The sequence below is a fragment of the Puma concolor genome, chromosome A2, assembly GCF_028749965.1.
Source record: "Puma concolor isolate L17-30 chromosome A2, mPumCon1.1.hap2, whole genome shotgun sequence".
NCBI lineage: Eukaryota > Metazoa > Chordata > Mammalia > Carnivora > Felidae > Puma > Puma concolor.
The window spans coordinates 50,181,294-50,197,852 of NC_141668.1; the positions used below are offsets into that span (position 1 = coordinate 50,181,294).

Genomic DNA, 16,559 nt, shown 5'->3' on the forward strand with positions numbered 1-16,559 from the left:
GTTCAAGATTGTACTTTCCAATTGGCGCCTCGATTTCTCAGGGGTCTGGAGAGGGCTGAGACTTGACCTAGAGAGGAAAGTACCTTTAGAGTTCAGGGGAACAGGGGCACCCGGGTGGTGGCTCAGTCAGTTAAGCATCTGACTTCGGCTCAGGTCACGGTCTCCTGGGTCTTGGGTTTGAGCCCCGCATGGGGCTCTGTGCTGACAGTTGGGGGGCCTACCTGGGGTTCTTTCTCTCTGCCATGCCCTTGCTTGTGCTGTCTCTCAAAATAAATAAGTGAAATGAAAAATGGTTGGAATAGACTCCCTCCTCTTTCCTCCTGCCTATGCTTATGCTCTATCTTTTAGTCCTGAAGTATAGCCCTCAGGTGGCATCCGTGAAATACTGTAGGGCTGGGGCTTAGGGATGCAGTCTTGTGGGAAGGTGGTCTAGGAACTCAGAGCTGTACTTTTCACATCACACACACACACACTCCGCCACTCTTCCTGTTCCTTGTCAGTAACCACGCTGGCGTTCAGGGTGTTCCAAGCTCATTTCTGCCCCAGGGTGCAGGCTTGTTTTCCCCTCCTGGACCTGGGTTCTTTTCTTCTACATCTATGCAGAAGTCACCCTGCGAGAGGCCTTCTGTGCTGTGGTCCACCCCACCCCACCCTTTCCCTTCTCCTCCTTGGGCTAACTTTTTTTCCTCCTGTTTTGTTTGTTTGTTTAATCGCTACCCGAAATTTTATTGTTTACACGTTTCTTGGTTTACTTGTCTCTTCCCTCCGCTAAGACACGTGAAGATAGGGATTTTTTTCTTACTCACTGCTGCCTCTCCAGCACGTAGATCATCGCCTGACAAATTGTAATTATGCAGTAAATATTTGTTGCATGAATAAGTGTTAAGTGTGGCAAGCACATCGCTTTAGCTTGGAGTAGTAGTGATGTGTTATTAAGGTGGCTTTGGAGCCCGACGGGGACTATGACTGGGCTAAACACTTTCGACCCCTAAAAGCACCCTACGTATTGCCAGTGGAACGTGGCTGTTCCCAAGCAGCTCTGGAACAGCAGGACAAGGCCCGAGTACAGTTGAAGAGTGTCTCATTTGGCAGTTCTGAAGGGAATTTGACTACCTGAGCCCTGATGGAGTCCCCTCAAGGTCTGGCTTTATGTGCAAACCAAACTTGAGACACTTGAGACCAAGCTTGGCCTTGGGTGGGCAAGCCCCTTGCATCATGCAGTTGAGCTGTCAGCCAAAAACATCGTGCATCCGTCATTTAGCTTTATGAGAACTCACTGCAGCGCCAGTCAGCAAGGCCCTGCCCCTTTTCATTTTTCTTTGTCCTCTCTGATGCTGCTGCTGGTGTGAGGGCAGCGGTGAGGTACAGGTGCGGGAAGATGGTGTCCCAAGCCAGCCCTGCAGCCCTTCGGAAGGGAAGATCCTCAACTCTCCTGAGCACCCAGAATGGTGTTAATCAGTATTTTTTTTGGGGGTATCAGCATTGTCAACATTTACATTCACTTTACACATTGGATTTGCATCTGAAAAGACCAACTATAATCAACATTTAAGGGATAACGCTCATATTTGCATATGATTGAGCAGACATGTTAAGTAATTTTAGCCTGGCCGTTGCTAGGAGACCAATTAATAATGCTCTACATTTCATTAAAAACTGGGTTCTATCTTGGCTTTCATTTAACTTCACAATTTGGCTGCTTGTGCGGCATTTTTTTTTTTCTTTCTCAGTAAATTGTGACAGATAAATTATCGTTTTACCAAATTTATTTCTGTGATTACAGTTGTTAGTCATATCTGTCAATACAACTTCAAAGGTTTTTTTTTTTTTTAGATGCTGGGTGGGGGGAACTGAATGTTAACTGTTAATCATCTTTTCCTTTATAAGACGATAGGGACTTAAATCATATTTTCCTGAAGGCCTCACAAATTGTGGGTTAACAACAACAAAAAAAAATTAGAGCAATCGTCCCTGTTTTCTAATTGCACCTTCGCGGTATGGTGACTAATAATTAGAATATTAGTCACTATTCAGAAAGTGACAGACAGCTGATTAAGCATTCAGCTGCATTTTGTTTCTTTCAGTTTCTCCTTGGTTTGTGGGCTACACCAGGTTCTGTCCTTGATGCAGGGAAATTAAAATTTTCATGACTTTATTTTACATAATAGACTCCCGCTCTTAGGAAGAGGAAAATACATTCTTAGCTACTGTTAAGTGCCTCTTTGAACCAATCAGCTGGGCAGGTGTATTTAAATTGTAATGACATTTTGCTGTTTAGCATTTTGTAGTATTGATCTGTTCAGAATGCTCGTTGAAAAGCAAAATTAGTTCCTATTCACATCTGTTTCACAGTATTTGAATCGCTTTATTTGGGTGATGCATACAGATGCATCTGGCTCTCCAACTTAGCTGAAATGGTGATCTTGCCCGTTTTCTAAGGGCTAAACGAAGCAAATGAGAATCTGCTTCCCGATTTACTACTCTACTTTGGTCTTTTGGCTCTGAAGGTCTAGTGCAAACCAGGATGTGGAGTTTGGAAGCAGATAGCCCTGGAGTCAGAATATGGCTCGGCGGCCTCTGTGACTCTGCCTCAGTGTCCTCGTTTGTCAAATAAAGAAGGAGGTACAGCAGCAGCAGGGACCTTGCACCTTGGATTGCAAAGGGTGGGGCGGGCAGTGGGTACTTGGCAAACATTCCTTTCCTTTCTGTCAAGAACTCTGCTGGAGCACTGGGCTGGGTACTCTGGCCGCCATAACAAAGTGCCACAGACTGGGTGGCTTCAACAGCAGTCAGTTATTTCCTCACGGTCCTGCAGGCTGGAGGTACCAGATCGAGGTGTCGCAGGGCTGGTTTCCTCGGAGGCCTCTCGCCTGGGCCTGCAGCAGGCTGCCTCCCTTCTGGGTCTTCACGTGCTCTGCCCTTGTGTGTATCTGTGTCCCAGTTGCCTCTTCTGAGATAAGGACTCCAGCCACATGGGATTACAGCCCACCCTAAGGGCCTCAGTTAATGCAATCACCTCTTTAAAGGCCCTGTCTCTGAATACAGTCACTCTTCTGAGGTACTGGGGGGCAAGGACTTCAGCATACAACTTTGTGGCGAGATGGGACACAACTTAGCCCTTAACTGAGAAGCTACACATGGTACATTGCTGTCTCCAGCTGCCCTGTTTGTGTCCTACTCAGTGGTCAATACAGCCGGGACATCAACTGAATATATATATATATATGTGTGTGTGTGTGTGTGTGTATGTGTATATATATGTGTGTGTGTGTATATATATATATATATATATACACACACACACATATATATATGTGTATATATATATACACATATATATACACACACATATATATACGTGTATATATACATATACATATATATAAGCTGAATATATATACATATATAAACTGAATATATATGTATACATATATAAACAATATATATAAACTGAATATATATACATATATATATAAACTGAATTTATATATATATGTGTGTGTGTGTGTGTGTGTGTGTGTATATATATGTATATATATATATATACATATATATATATATATATATATATATATATATTCCAATGTAAGCTCTACACCCAACATGGGGCTTGAACTCACAACCCTGAGTTCAAGAGTTGCCTGCTCTACCGACTGAGCCAGCCAGGCACCCTCTTTTTGTATATGTTCTTTTTAAGAAAACTTTTTTTAAATTTATTTATTTTGAGGGAGAGAGAGAGTGCAAGCAGGGGACGGGGAGAGAGAGAATCCTAAGCAGGCTCCACACTAACAGCACAGAGCCCGATGTGGGGCTCAAACTCATGAACCTTGAGATGATGACTTGAGGCAAAGTCGGACACTTAACCAGCTGAGCCACCCAGGTGCTCCCGGCTATATTCTAAGGCCCGTTTTTCATGACCTTAGTATACACGAGGATCATCAACCTTGGGGTCTGAAGATCCTGGTTTTTAGCCCCCATTGTTCCTAGATGTGGACATATAAGGTGTAGGTGATAGGGATAAATGTTCATTTCCCTGGATAAATGTCCATTTAAAGACATTGTAGAAAAGGATTTGGTTCTGGGGTGGCTGGCAGTGGCCAGGTTGGGACTAATACTCAAACGGGGCAATTGGAATTCAGGGACACAAGTACTACAGAGAAGGTCACTTGTTCATTCAGCTAATACTTACTGTGCCTACTGTGTGCCACTGTGCTAGTCACTGGTCACAATGCTAAATGAAAATAGTCATGGTCCCTACTCATATGGAGCTTATAGTCTACTGAGGAAATAGACTTTAATCAAGTAATATCGCAGTTCTAACAGTACAGTTCCAATAAACCGAGGAAGGAAAGGCATGTGAGACCATGAGGGTGAATGGTGGGGCTCAGGGATGGCTTTCCTGGTTCAACTGAGATATGAGGGGTGGGGAGCAGTAGGGGCTGTGGTGCTGGGGTCAGTCATGAGTTGGAATATGAGCAGGAACATTTTGACACAGTAGACTGCATATGCAAAGGCCCTGAGGCAGAAAGGAACTTAACATGGAAGGCAGGAGGTGAGAAAAGGGTAGTGTAGTTTGAGGAGAGAGTAAAGGAAGGTGTGGTGGGAGATGTAGTTGGAAAGCCCTCTAAGAAGACTGGAGGAGTTGGAAAAGGCTTCCTAGGGAAATGACATCTGTATCTTTTCAGTATAAATATAGTTGAGTTCTTCTGGTAGAGAAAAGGGAGAGGTAATTTTAGATAGAGAATATCAGTAACTTGGTATGTTCAGTGTGGCTTGAATGTCACTTATATGAAGGAACCCCATCGTTCCAGTTAATGGAAGTTCCTACTTCAGTGGGTTCATGCTAACTAGAATTTTACTAGATTTGCAATTTTGAGATGTATCTGCCTACATTTATACAGGGACTCGTTAAATAGAGAAGGAAGGAAGGAATGAACACACGAATGCTGTGTTATTGAGTGGGTGAGGGGGTGGTGGGTGGTGCGCCAGGGTTGACATGACCTTGGATACGTTAGCGTTTCATCTGCTCAGGTCTGTGGCTAATAGAAGGCCAGCTGCCCTGACATGTCGGGCCCCCAGGCTCTGTCCCCTCCTCCTCTGCAAGACCTGGGAGGCCTCCTGAAATACTGCTCGCTGGCCCAGCATCACCCCGGTTGCCTGAATCAGTCCCCGCTCAAGGCAGGGAAGACCGGGAAGAGTTCCAGTCCGCGGTCTGGGTCAGGAGTTATTGTTAGTTCGACCTGGGTCATGGTGGCCTGGTTTGGGTAAGCGAGGTTCAGATTATCACATAAGCTGAGTGGCAGAGCTTGCTCCAGACACCGGTGGGCAGTCCAAACTGGATGGAAGATGTCCTGTCTGCAAGGGAGGAGTGGGAGGGAAAGCTGCAGGGGTGGAGACGGGAGGGGGCACGTTAGAGACCGCCCCTGGGGCAGCCGCTGTGTCTCTGGCAGGGTGATGTCATTTGGTCTGGACTCGGGAATAAATCTTTGTTTCTTTCCCCAAAGAAGCTACAATCGGAAAATTTTGAAGCTTATGATATGTTTTTTTTTTTTTTTCCTGCTTTTAACAGTTCATTTGCTTAGATAGAAACAAGCAAGGCTATTTGCTAGCTGGTGTTAGGTAGGAAGTCTGTATATTTCAAAGGTTTTCATAAATGTAAGGAATATTCTTTCATCTTAAAAACCAAGATTTTCTTCCCACCAAACCATTCTTGCAGGTTTGGGAACTATTGATGGCTTCCGAGGTTGTGGGATTCAGCTATGCCAAAGACCATGACATCGAGAGATTATTATAAATTGAGGGCACAGATTTGCTTGTGAATAACAGAACAGCTGCCTAAAACAACATCTGAAGGGCAATTACCTCCAGTCTAATTTGATGAACGTGGGCTTCATAATCTGTGGCCAATTAAGTATTATCAGTTCTTCTTGGCCCCCCAGAGAAACATACAAACGTGAGCCACTCTTATCTACATTGACCACATGTGCATGACTGTACTTTTGTTAAATTTGACTTTTTTCAGCTCAAGCAAAGGATAAACTGGCCCTTCACTTTTAGGAGATTTAGGACACATTACTGAGCACCCATTGCCATTTTAGTAGGTACGTGGAGTGGGATGAGAAGACCACATGTGCCTCTTTGAATTTCTTGTGACTAGTAGGGAGGAAATCACATGGAGATAGGGAAATAGAAATGGAGCTCATATTAAAAATCTTGGCATTTCTAGGAGCGCCTGGGTGGCTCAGTCAGTTAAGCGTCCGACTTCAGCTCAGGTCATGATCTTGCGATTCATGGGTTCGAGCCCCGTGTCGGGCTCTGTGCTGACAGCTTAGAGCCTGGAGCTTGCTTTGGATTCTCTCTCTCTCTCTCTCTCTCTCTGCCCCTCCCCTGCTCATGCTCTCTCTGCCTCAAAAATAAACATTAAAAAAATTAAAAAAAAAACACCTTGTCATTTGTATATCATGCCACACCTCCTTGCTTTGTAGATGACATCTGGTCTCCACTGGCCTGTTCCAAATTATACTTCTCACAGGGCTATTCTGATTTTGCACTTGTAGGTACTTTTAATTATGTATCCATTAACCCCTACCTGCGTGCTCCTGTCCTTGGCAGCTGCCTCCTTCAGAAAGCTTTCTGGCTCCCAGCAGGGGCAGCTCTCTGGCCAGCGTGGAAGGTAAAACACTGATATGGCAGGATAAAGGAAGCCCTGGATTTCTTGAGGGTGGAGAGGGGAGAGCAATGCAGAATCTGGACAATCTGTGGGCTTTAGGTTTCATTATTTAGCATCACTGAGATCTCCAGCAACCTGCGGGCAGTAGAAACTTAGAGGGGCACCTGGGTGGCTCAGTCGGTTAAGCGTCCGACTTCGGCTCAGGTCATGATCTTGCGGTCCGTGAGTTCGAGCCCCGCGTCGGGCTCTGTGCCGACAGCTCAGAGCCTGGAGCCTGTTTCAGTTTCTGTGTCTCCCTCTCTCTCTGCCCCTCCTCTGCTCATGCTCTGTCTCTCTCTCTGTATCAGAAATAAATAAACGTTAAAAAAAAATTTTTAAAGAAAGTTAGAAAGAGGGCAACCGTGTAGCACCAGGCAAATCCACCAGGTTTTTCCAGGTTAGTTAGGCCTCAGCCGGGCAGTAGCTCTCAGCAAATTGTCAGACAGCTTGGGAGCATGTGCATGGATTCCAAGAAGGAAGAACTTCATACATCCGGGAATTCAGACATCTCCCTCCACCCCCAGGGACAAAGAAAAGGATGCCTGACCACCGGCGATTAATATTTATTCTTTTTTTTTTTTTTTTAAGCGCTTGTTACTGCACTCAGCCTCCCTATGCCTCAGCTTTCTCAAGTAGCAAGTTGGGTTTGATGAACCGGTGTCAGATATTTCCTCTGGCAGTAATGTTCTGTGATTATGGAATTCTAGAAAGTACACAGGAGAGAACAAGTATCTGGTCTTCAGAGATCTCTGTTCTAATTAGCGAGTTTCATGAAACCATGAAAAGAAAACACACACACACACACAGAAACAGACACACACACACACACACACACACACACACACACACACAGACACACACATACACACACACACACACACTCCAGACGTACTTTACGAGATAAGGGATGTGACAAGAAGGACTGATGGCCCCTGCTGGGGGCATAGGTGCCCAGGAAAATCTTTAGGGAAGCTGGAGGGTTTGCACTGAGCATTTCAGGGTGGGCAGGGTTTAGAGGGTGAGGAAAGGAGAAGGCATTTTCAGAGTGGAAAGCTGAGAGGAGGCCAGAGTGGGACATGCAGAAAAGACTGCATCTGTCTTGCTCACTCCTGGTTTTTTAAGATATCATTGAATATATACCCATACTAGAATATTCTAGTGTAGATTTATTTATAGGTAATGTTTATCATTATCTAGGAGACAGGTAGAGTGAAGGGCTGGAAAAAAATACGATTAAGTAGGAGTTTTGTTGTTCAACCATGTTCCCAAATGCCTAAAACAGTGCCTGGCCAACAGGGGGGCTCAGCAAATCTTTGTTGAATGAATGAACTGATCACTGACATGATTTCAGGCTGTCGTGTAAGTAATGGGGAACACTGGAAGTTTGGGTACCATTTAGGAAAGGTATCTGGCAACTGTTTGCAGAATCGTTTGTGAAGGGGGGAGTGAGGAAAGAAGGGAATGAGTTAAGAGAACACAGAAGTAGGGGCACCTGGGTGGCTCAGTTGGTTAAGCGTCCGACTTTGGCTCAGGTCACGATCTCCCGGTTGGTGCGTTCGAGCCCTTTGAGCCCCGCGTCGGGCTCTGTGCTGACAGCTCAGAGCCTGGAGCCTGCTTCGGATTCTGCGTCTCCCTCTCTCTCTGCCCCTCCCCCACTCATGCTCTGTCTCTCTCTCAAAAATGAATAAACATCCAAAAAATATTTTTTACAATGGAGAAACAAGATACGGCTTTGTCTGTTGGAGGGGAGGGGCCGTGGGCATTAGTGGTAAGTTTTTGATACTTAGAATTGCCTTCATTAGGCATTTGCAAATTTAGAGGTCGAGACTCATCTCAGGGCCAGAGATGGGGCGTCTGCAGGCTGATGTGGGAGGCAGCAGCTTGAGGGGAGGGGGGCGTGGGAGACAGGGAGGCCACCCCAGAAGTAGCGTGCGTGCAGCCTCAGCATCTGTGTTCGCAGGGCTCTGGGCTTCCACCCCAGCTGTTTGTTTTAGAAACATCACAGACGTCTTAGAAGCTATGCTTCGTTCCTGCCTGGGAGAGCTCTTACTCCATAGGATTCTCCTGAGCCACTTCCCCGGCATCTCCTTTATTTCCTGTATAGGATCCTTTGGCTGTGTTATCTTTCTGGTACTCTTATCCCGTGTAAAGCTTTCTGATTCATATCTCATACGTGAGCATCCAGCATCCCCTGTTAGAACTGATCCCCTTGCTAGTTTTGAAGGATACGCTGCTTATAACTCTGTGTGTGTGTGTGCGTGCGTGTGTGTAAATCTTTTCGAAACTAACCGTAATAACTAATCTTACAACCTCAAGCCATAGGGAAATATGTGCAGTATGCACTGATTGGATATTACAAGGTGCTGATACGCACGATATGAATCAATGTTGGAGTAGAAGGGCATTTACCATAGAATACTATACCTTTCTCGTTTTTACCTTAAAAATTCCAGTTTACTGGCAGCGTTTGACTAGAAATAATTGGGAATGTTAAGCCCTTGTCAAAGAATATTATTTCTTCTGTTCGTTTTGGCAACACACAAACTAAAATTGGAACATTACAGAGGTGATGATGTGGCCCCGTGTAAAGATGACAAACCAGTTCACGGAACATTCCATATTTGTATGTACCTTTTTGAAAACTGAAAAAAATACCACTTTTCACTTTTCTACCTGAGGTGGACCAGGTATTTTCTGAACGGCCTGTTTCTTCTCTCCTTTCCTTTTCATAAATCTTTTGAATGGCACACTGGTGATCATATAAGATGAATTTGACCAGAATTCTGTGATTGATAAGAGTTTTGCCAACCTTTTTTTTTTTTAAAGATTTTTTTTAAAGTAAGCTCTATGCGCGTTGTAGGCGTCAAACTTATTTTTTTTTTTTAACGTTTATCTTTGAGAGAGAGACAGAGTGCAAGAGGGGGAAGGGCAGAGAGAGAAGGAGACACAGAATCCGAAGCAGGCTCCAGGCTCTGAGCTGTCAGCACGGAGTCTGACGCGGGGCTTGAACCCACGAACTGTGAGATCATGACCTGAGCTGAAGTTGGTTGCCTAACTGACTGAGCCACCCAGGCACCCCTATAGGGATCAAACTTAAAACTCTGAGATCAAGATTCTCATGCTCTGCCAACTGAGCCAGCCAGGCGCCCCCAAAATCTGATGATTTCCTTTCCTTTCTTTTCTTTTCTTTTCTTTTCTTTTCTTTTCTTTTCTTTTCTTTTCTTTTCTTTTCTTTTCCTTTATTTTTTTACTAAGCTTTACACCCAACGTGGGGCTTGAACTCACAACCCTAAGATCAAGAGGCACAGAATTTTGCTAAACTTTCATTGTGGTATACTGCTTGCCTTTTAAGCAAATTATTTGTGAAAAATAACTTCACACCTTTAAATGGTAAACTTCTCAATGGCAGTTTGCATCTGTGTATCTCTTCAAGGCAAGCATCTGCTGAAAAGATATTGATGACTATGTGGGAGGAAGGACGGTGCTGTATGAATGCAGTTTCATGAAACTTGGCAGTTCCCATAAATGAACTGAATAGCATAAATTGTCTTTACCTCTGTAGTGTCTAGACTAAAGAATTAGAACCATGAGTTTATAAAAGTCCAGGTTGCTGTCTACACAAATAGAAAAGTGTTTAAAAATTATGCTTCCAATAGGATAATGATGAAATAAATATTTAGTATGGCATTGGGCCAAGTGGGTAGGTGTCTGGAGAAAGATAAGGTTGGTTCTATATCTCATATCATTCAAATAAACTCTACCTTGGTTAGTTCATTTTGTATGATGATCACTGATATTCAGAAGAATTATGACAAAGAAAGGAGGGAGAAATCAGGGAGGCAGTTCTAAAATGTCGGGTCTACCTCCGTTGGAACAAATGAAAAATGATTTGTAACAAACATTTCAAAACGTGATGTCCGGTCTACCTCCGTTGGAACAAGTGAAAAATGATTTGTAACAAACATTTCAAAACATGAGTATATATTCATATCTGCTTAAAATCTTAAAAGGACTGGAAAAAAAAAAAACATGGGTAAATTCCTTTATAACAAAGAAGGCCTTTTTAACTGTGACTTAAAATTCAGAAACCATAAATGAAAAAGACTGGTAAATTTGGATAAAACATTTTACCTGGTAAAAGCCACAAAAAGTAAATTCAAAAGACAAATGACAATCAGGGGAAAAAGTATTTGTAATGGGCAAAGGGTTAATCTCTACATAAAGAGCTCCTACAAATGAATAAGAAAATGACTGGCAGACCAGTAGAAAAATGGGCAAAGGACATGTTCACAGAACATGAAATCCAGATTGTCTTTATACCAAAGAAAAGATCTTTAAACTCTAACGTAATAAGAGAAATGCACATTTAAATCATGCTGGAGTATTACTTTTCACTTCATCAGACTGGCAAAAATTCTCAAGTGTGATGATTCTATACCGTTGACCAGATGTGGAAAAATTGTCACTGTAGTTCTTGTGAGATTACAAAATAGCACAACCCTTATGAAGGCCGGTTTGGCAATATCTCTCAAGATTACAAATGCAATTACCCTTTGACCCAGCAATTTGGCTCTGGTAATTTTTCCCCGAAGGTACATCTGAATACATATAAAGTTCAGTAGAAATGTTTACCTTTAATGGGGGGTGGGGGTGGGGTGGGGAGGGGTGGGTGGACAGAAAAAGGTTGGGAGCCGTGCTGTTTGTTCGACACACGGCTATACCGTTTTTATTTGTGAAGCATGTGAATTACAGCCGATTCAAAACAAAAAGGAAGCTACAGATTTGCAAAATGGCACTCCAATGGCAGCTTAGCATATGTCCAGGGACTGAAATATCTGCCCAGACCTTTATCATCCCTTGTCTGGACTCTCGGTTGCAGCCTCCTAAGTGGGTCTTGTATTTGGTTTATCTAGAGCTGTGCTGTCCATTATAGTCACCTCGGGCCACATCTGGCTTCTGAGCACTTGAAATGTGGCTTCTCCAAATTCAGATGTGCGGCCGAGTGTGCCAGATTTAGAAGACAAGAAAAAAAAAAGAACGTAACTATCTCATTAATAATTAAAAAAAATATAGTGTCTGCATGTCGAATGATAATAGTTGGGATTGGGTTGTTAAAATATATCATTGAATTAGTTTCACTTGTTTTTTTCTTACCTTAAATGTGGCTACTAAAAAATTTAAAATTATATATGTGGCTTGGCTCTGTGGCTCACATTTTATATATATATATATATATACATATATATAATATTATTAATATATATATTATATATATATTATATATCATATATGTTAAATATAATATATATATAATATATACATATTGCACAGCACTAGTGTAAACCCCTGTCTACACTGGCATTTCTGTCAGAATTACTTTCTTAAAAAACAAAACCACAACTGAATATGCCTTAAAACCCTCACTGACTCCAAGATGCCTATAGAGACCCTTTGTAATAGTCTCTGAGATGCTTCCTTTACCAGCTCCCCGCCTCCCCTCCCATACAAACACTGCTTCTCTTCACTCCTCGGGCTGCAGGCGCCTTCATAAATGTGAGTCTTTGAACACCCTGTCCTCTCGGCTTGCAGTGTTCCTGAACCTCCATTTCGTTGCCCTGAAAATTCCCTACTCATTTTGAAAAGCTAGTTCATGTGGCCCTTCTTTGATGAAGTCCCCCTAGTCCCTCTGTCCCGTTTGCTTATAGCACTTGGTGTCCTCTGTGTTCTCCACTTATCACCTGATAACTGCCATTAATCTTTTCAAGGTATTGTCTCCCTCACCAGACTGTGAGCTCCTCAAGGACGGAGCTCTCATCATCTTTGTATTCCCAGAACCTGAAACTGCCAGGAAATAAACTTCAAAACGTCTCTAGGAAAATGAGGTTGGTTGCGTTTTGTCGAGAGCACACCGTGCCCCATCTGCCTGGCTGGTGCTTCTCGTCTGGTCTGTGTAGGTTCAGGGGCGCCAGGGTGGCTCAGCCGGTTAGCATCCGGCTTTGGCTCAGGTCATGATCTCGCGGTTCGTGAGTTCGAGCCCTGCGTCGGGCCCTGTGCTGACAGGTAGGAGCCTGGAGCCTGCTTCAGATTCTGTGCATCCCTCTCTGTCTCTGCCCCTCCCCTACTTACACTGTGTCTCTCTCAAAAATAAATCAACATTAAACAAAATTTGGCCCCCCTGGGTGGCTCAGTCGACTTTGGCTCGGGTCATGATCTTGCTGTTTGTGAGTTCAAGCCCCGCCTTGGGCTCTGTGCTGACAGCTTAGAGCCTGTAGCCTGCTTGGGATTCTGTGTCTTCTTCTCTCTCTCTGCCCCCCACTGCTCCATTCATGCTTTGTCTCTCTCTCAAAAATAAATAAATGTTAAAAAAATTTTTTTTAAATAAAAAAAGACCTTCTCTAAAAAAGAAAAAAAAAAAAGAATAGGCCTCTTTGGAATCTTCTAGCTTTATTAAACAGGCCAGCCTCCCTATAGGCAGAAGATTACACATTGCAGAGACATCAGCAGCACCAAACCCGTAGTGAGGCTGGTCTTCAGGGTTGTGTTCAGACTGGAAGCTGAGAGGTGTTCGTGTTCAGTCAGAGAGCAGGAATCTCTAGCATGGCCGCGTGCCCATGTTTCCAGAAGGTAAAGGTGGCAGGTGGTTGCCCGAAGGTGAAAGCACGTGTGGAGCCCGGCCAGCCACAAGAAGGCTGCGAGCTGGGAGAATGAAGTCCTCCATGGTCTTGTCCACGGGCTCTTGACTTTGGTGACTGTTTCTGTGCAAAGTCAGTGCTGCTGGTTAAGATTTTCGTTGTCCTTCTGTTCTGCTTGTGGGGACTTGAGCTTTTGCTTGAAAGAGAAGAGAAGAGTGATAAATAGCTAGGGATCTGTGAAGCAAAGAGTTTTTAAAAGGAAAGAGTAGGATTTTGCAAGAAACTTCTCTCCTTAGCTAAGTAAAAGACTCATGCTTACATCCCAATTTTAAAAGTTCCCTTATCATTGTTCAGAATCTGTTACTTTATTTTTGTGTGTGTGTAATGTTTTTGAAGTTTGTTTTTTTTTTTTTTTTGAGAGAGACAGAGTGCGAACTGGATAAGGGCAGAGAGAGAGAGAGAGAGAGAGAGAGAGAGAGAGAGAGAGAATTCCAAGCAGGCTCCACACGGTCAGTGCAGAGCCCTATACGGGGCTTGAACACACGAAACTGAGATCATGACCTGAGCTGAAATCAAGAGTCGGATACTTAACTGACTGAGCCATGACTGAGCCACCTGCACGCCCCAAAGCTGTCTCCTTCTTGCATAATGATTCTTGTGCAGCTCTCATGAATCAGTTGAATGAGGAGTTCTTTCTTGTGCCAAACGTTGAGGGCTGTTCGGATAGGAGAAAGCACAGTGCCTTCAAGAGGCTAGAAGAACATGTCTGATCCCAGGATTGTCACTTACCTAGCGGTGTGAGCGTCAGCAAATTACGTCACCTGCTTTGGCTGCCTTTTCAGTAAAATGAGTTTATCAACACTTCCTGGGTTGTGAGCCTTACAAGAGGCAAATGAACGCTGGTGCTCAACGTGGGGTCTGGCCCAGAGTGGGTTTTGATAAATAGGGTTTATAACTCCAGTATGAATATAGATCTTTTGCACCTGTCTGGTGTTGAATCACCAGATGAGCACGCTCCGGGCAGAAGAGGAGCGTGTCTGTCCATCACCGTGCCGGAATGCAGTGATCGCTCCACAATAGCGGTCCTTAGTGACTGCTCTTTAGGGCCTCCTCGTCATCTCGGGGATTGAGCAGGTGCGTAGGGAGTCCCACAAAGGAGGCGTGGGTTGGAGAACGGACTTGGCCGTTAGTTGGTCCCACATGAGTTCGCTCTATGTCCTTGGGCCCGAGTCTGCTTGTTTGTGAAATGAAGGCGTTGATCTTCTCCATGTCTAACGTGTTCCAGCTCAGTCTCCGCAAGCCAACAGACGCGGGCCGCTGGTGGTCAGGCTGCATTGTTCTTACGGTAGCATCTCACTGGATTGTACTCTGGGTACTGGATTGAACCCAGAAACTACAGCAAGCTCTGTCACCTCTGAACAGCCCCACGCAGGAGAGTTGTTCCCCTTTGCTTTTGGGATTACAGCCCAAGGCCAGAGTCTTCTTTCTGGGCTCCGCTCCCCACAGTCTGCTCTCACCTTCTCCCTGGATTCACCTGGCTACGGATGCTCACTTGTTTCCTGGAGATGAGATCTGTTCCTCATCATTCTTTGGACAGGACAAAGAATAATCTTGAAGAGGAAGATCATTGTCAGACTTCTTCTAAAAAGTAACTTGCACTTAGAAAATATTTTTTTAAATGTTTATTATTGAGAAACAGAGAGAGAGAGCATGAGCAGGGGAGGGGCAGAGAGAAAGGGAGACACAGAATCCGAAGCAGGCTTCAGGCTCTGAGCTGTCAGCACAGCCCCAGACGCGGGGCTCAGACTCACGCACCATGAGATCGTGACCGGAACCGAAGTCAGACACTTAACCGACTGAGCCACCCAGGTGCCCCAGTAAACATTTCTATGAACATTCTGCTCTTTGTTTGCCACTCGAGGTGATTGGCCTTCTCTCCTCCCTTTCCCTGCTTCCCTGTCTTATCTGGCTGCTCAACTCGAGGGGCCCATCCTTCGTGCTTGTTTGAGATAGATGAACGCAGTACTTTGTATGCCTTATGACCAGATTAATTCGAGCTGGCAGTAATCAAGATTTGGGGCTGATTATCATTAAAGGGTAATTTCATTGCTGTGCATAACTGGTCTTGCTTCAACCCACGATTGCATTTCTTTTGTCACATGATTACAAAAGAAAAAAAATGCTCTTGGCAATAAACTTTTGAAAACAGGTTTTCTACATTCAGTTCTTTTTCAGACCAACTTTGCAAATTTCAAGTGCGGCTTTATTGTAATGATCTGCCTGCTTTCTATTACATATTCAAAATAAAATTGAAACCGTTCATCATTGAAATGAATATTACAAAAACAGCATCTGGTTTGAATAATGAGCTTTTTGGTCCAAGTTTTGCTTCATTGGATGAAACTCCTAAAACTGCCCTCGATTGTTGGGTCATTGACTTCTCTGTCACTAGCTTTTGGTTCCTGTCAGTTGTCCACTTGGAGGCCCCTAAGGTTTCTTGCAGGTCTTTCCTAGTGGTACTTGTTTTAAATCCTCTTGGCCAGACACTATTCTGCCACCAGCTGGGTGGAGGGATGATACCTTATGATCACAGAACCATAAGTGCGGGACGTTTTAAGTATCTTGTCCACCAATCAAGCCTTTGGAACAAGAGCAAAGTGAAAAAAAGGGCTCTGGAATTGGAATGATTGAGAATTAGATGTTCTAGCGCCGTAATTTCCATATGATTCAGGGTCAGATAGGCGGTGCTACCCAACTTGTTTCTACCTTGAATTTGTTTTTAATGTTTATTTATTTAAGAAAATTTTTAATGTTTTTTTATTTTTGAGAGAGAGAGAGAGAGAGACAAAGTGCGAGCGGGGGAGGGGAGGAGAGAGAGGAGACACAGAATCCGAAGCAGGCTCCAGGCTCCGAGCTGTCAGCAGCACAGAGCCCGACGCAGGGCTCGAACCCACGAACTGTGAGATCATGACTTGAGCTGAAGTCGGATGCTCAACTGACCGAGCCACCCGGGCGCCCCTAATGTTGGTTTATTTTTGAGAGAGAGAAAGCACAAGCAGGGGAGGGGCAGAGAGTTTTGGGGGAAACAGAGGATCCGAAGGGGGCTCTACAAGGACAGCAGAGAGCCCAATGCGCGGCCGGCTCGAACTCACAAACTGCAAGGTCATGACGTTAGCTGAAGTCGGATGCCTAACTGACCGAGCCGCCCAGGCGCCCCT

At 44.3% G+C, this 16,559-nt stretch overlaps 1 protein-coding gene and 1 non-coding gene across 2 annotated transcripts in view; both read left to right on the plus strand.

The window, feature by feature from the left end:
* Window positions 1-16,559, plus strand: part of JAZF1 (JAZF zinc finger 1) — a 344,125-nt gene that overhangs the window by 55,573 nt on the left and 271,993 nt on the right. The gene's annotated exons all lie outside the window — the stretch shown is intronic.
* On the plus strand, window positions 9,230-9,334 carry LOC147583167 (U6 spliceosomal RNA). The gene has a single exon (XR_015248636.1). It is a non-coding gene; the product is annotated as a U6 spliceosomal RNA (small nuclear RNA).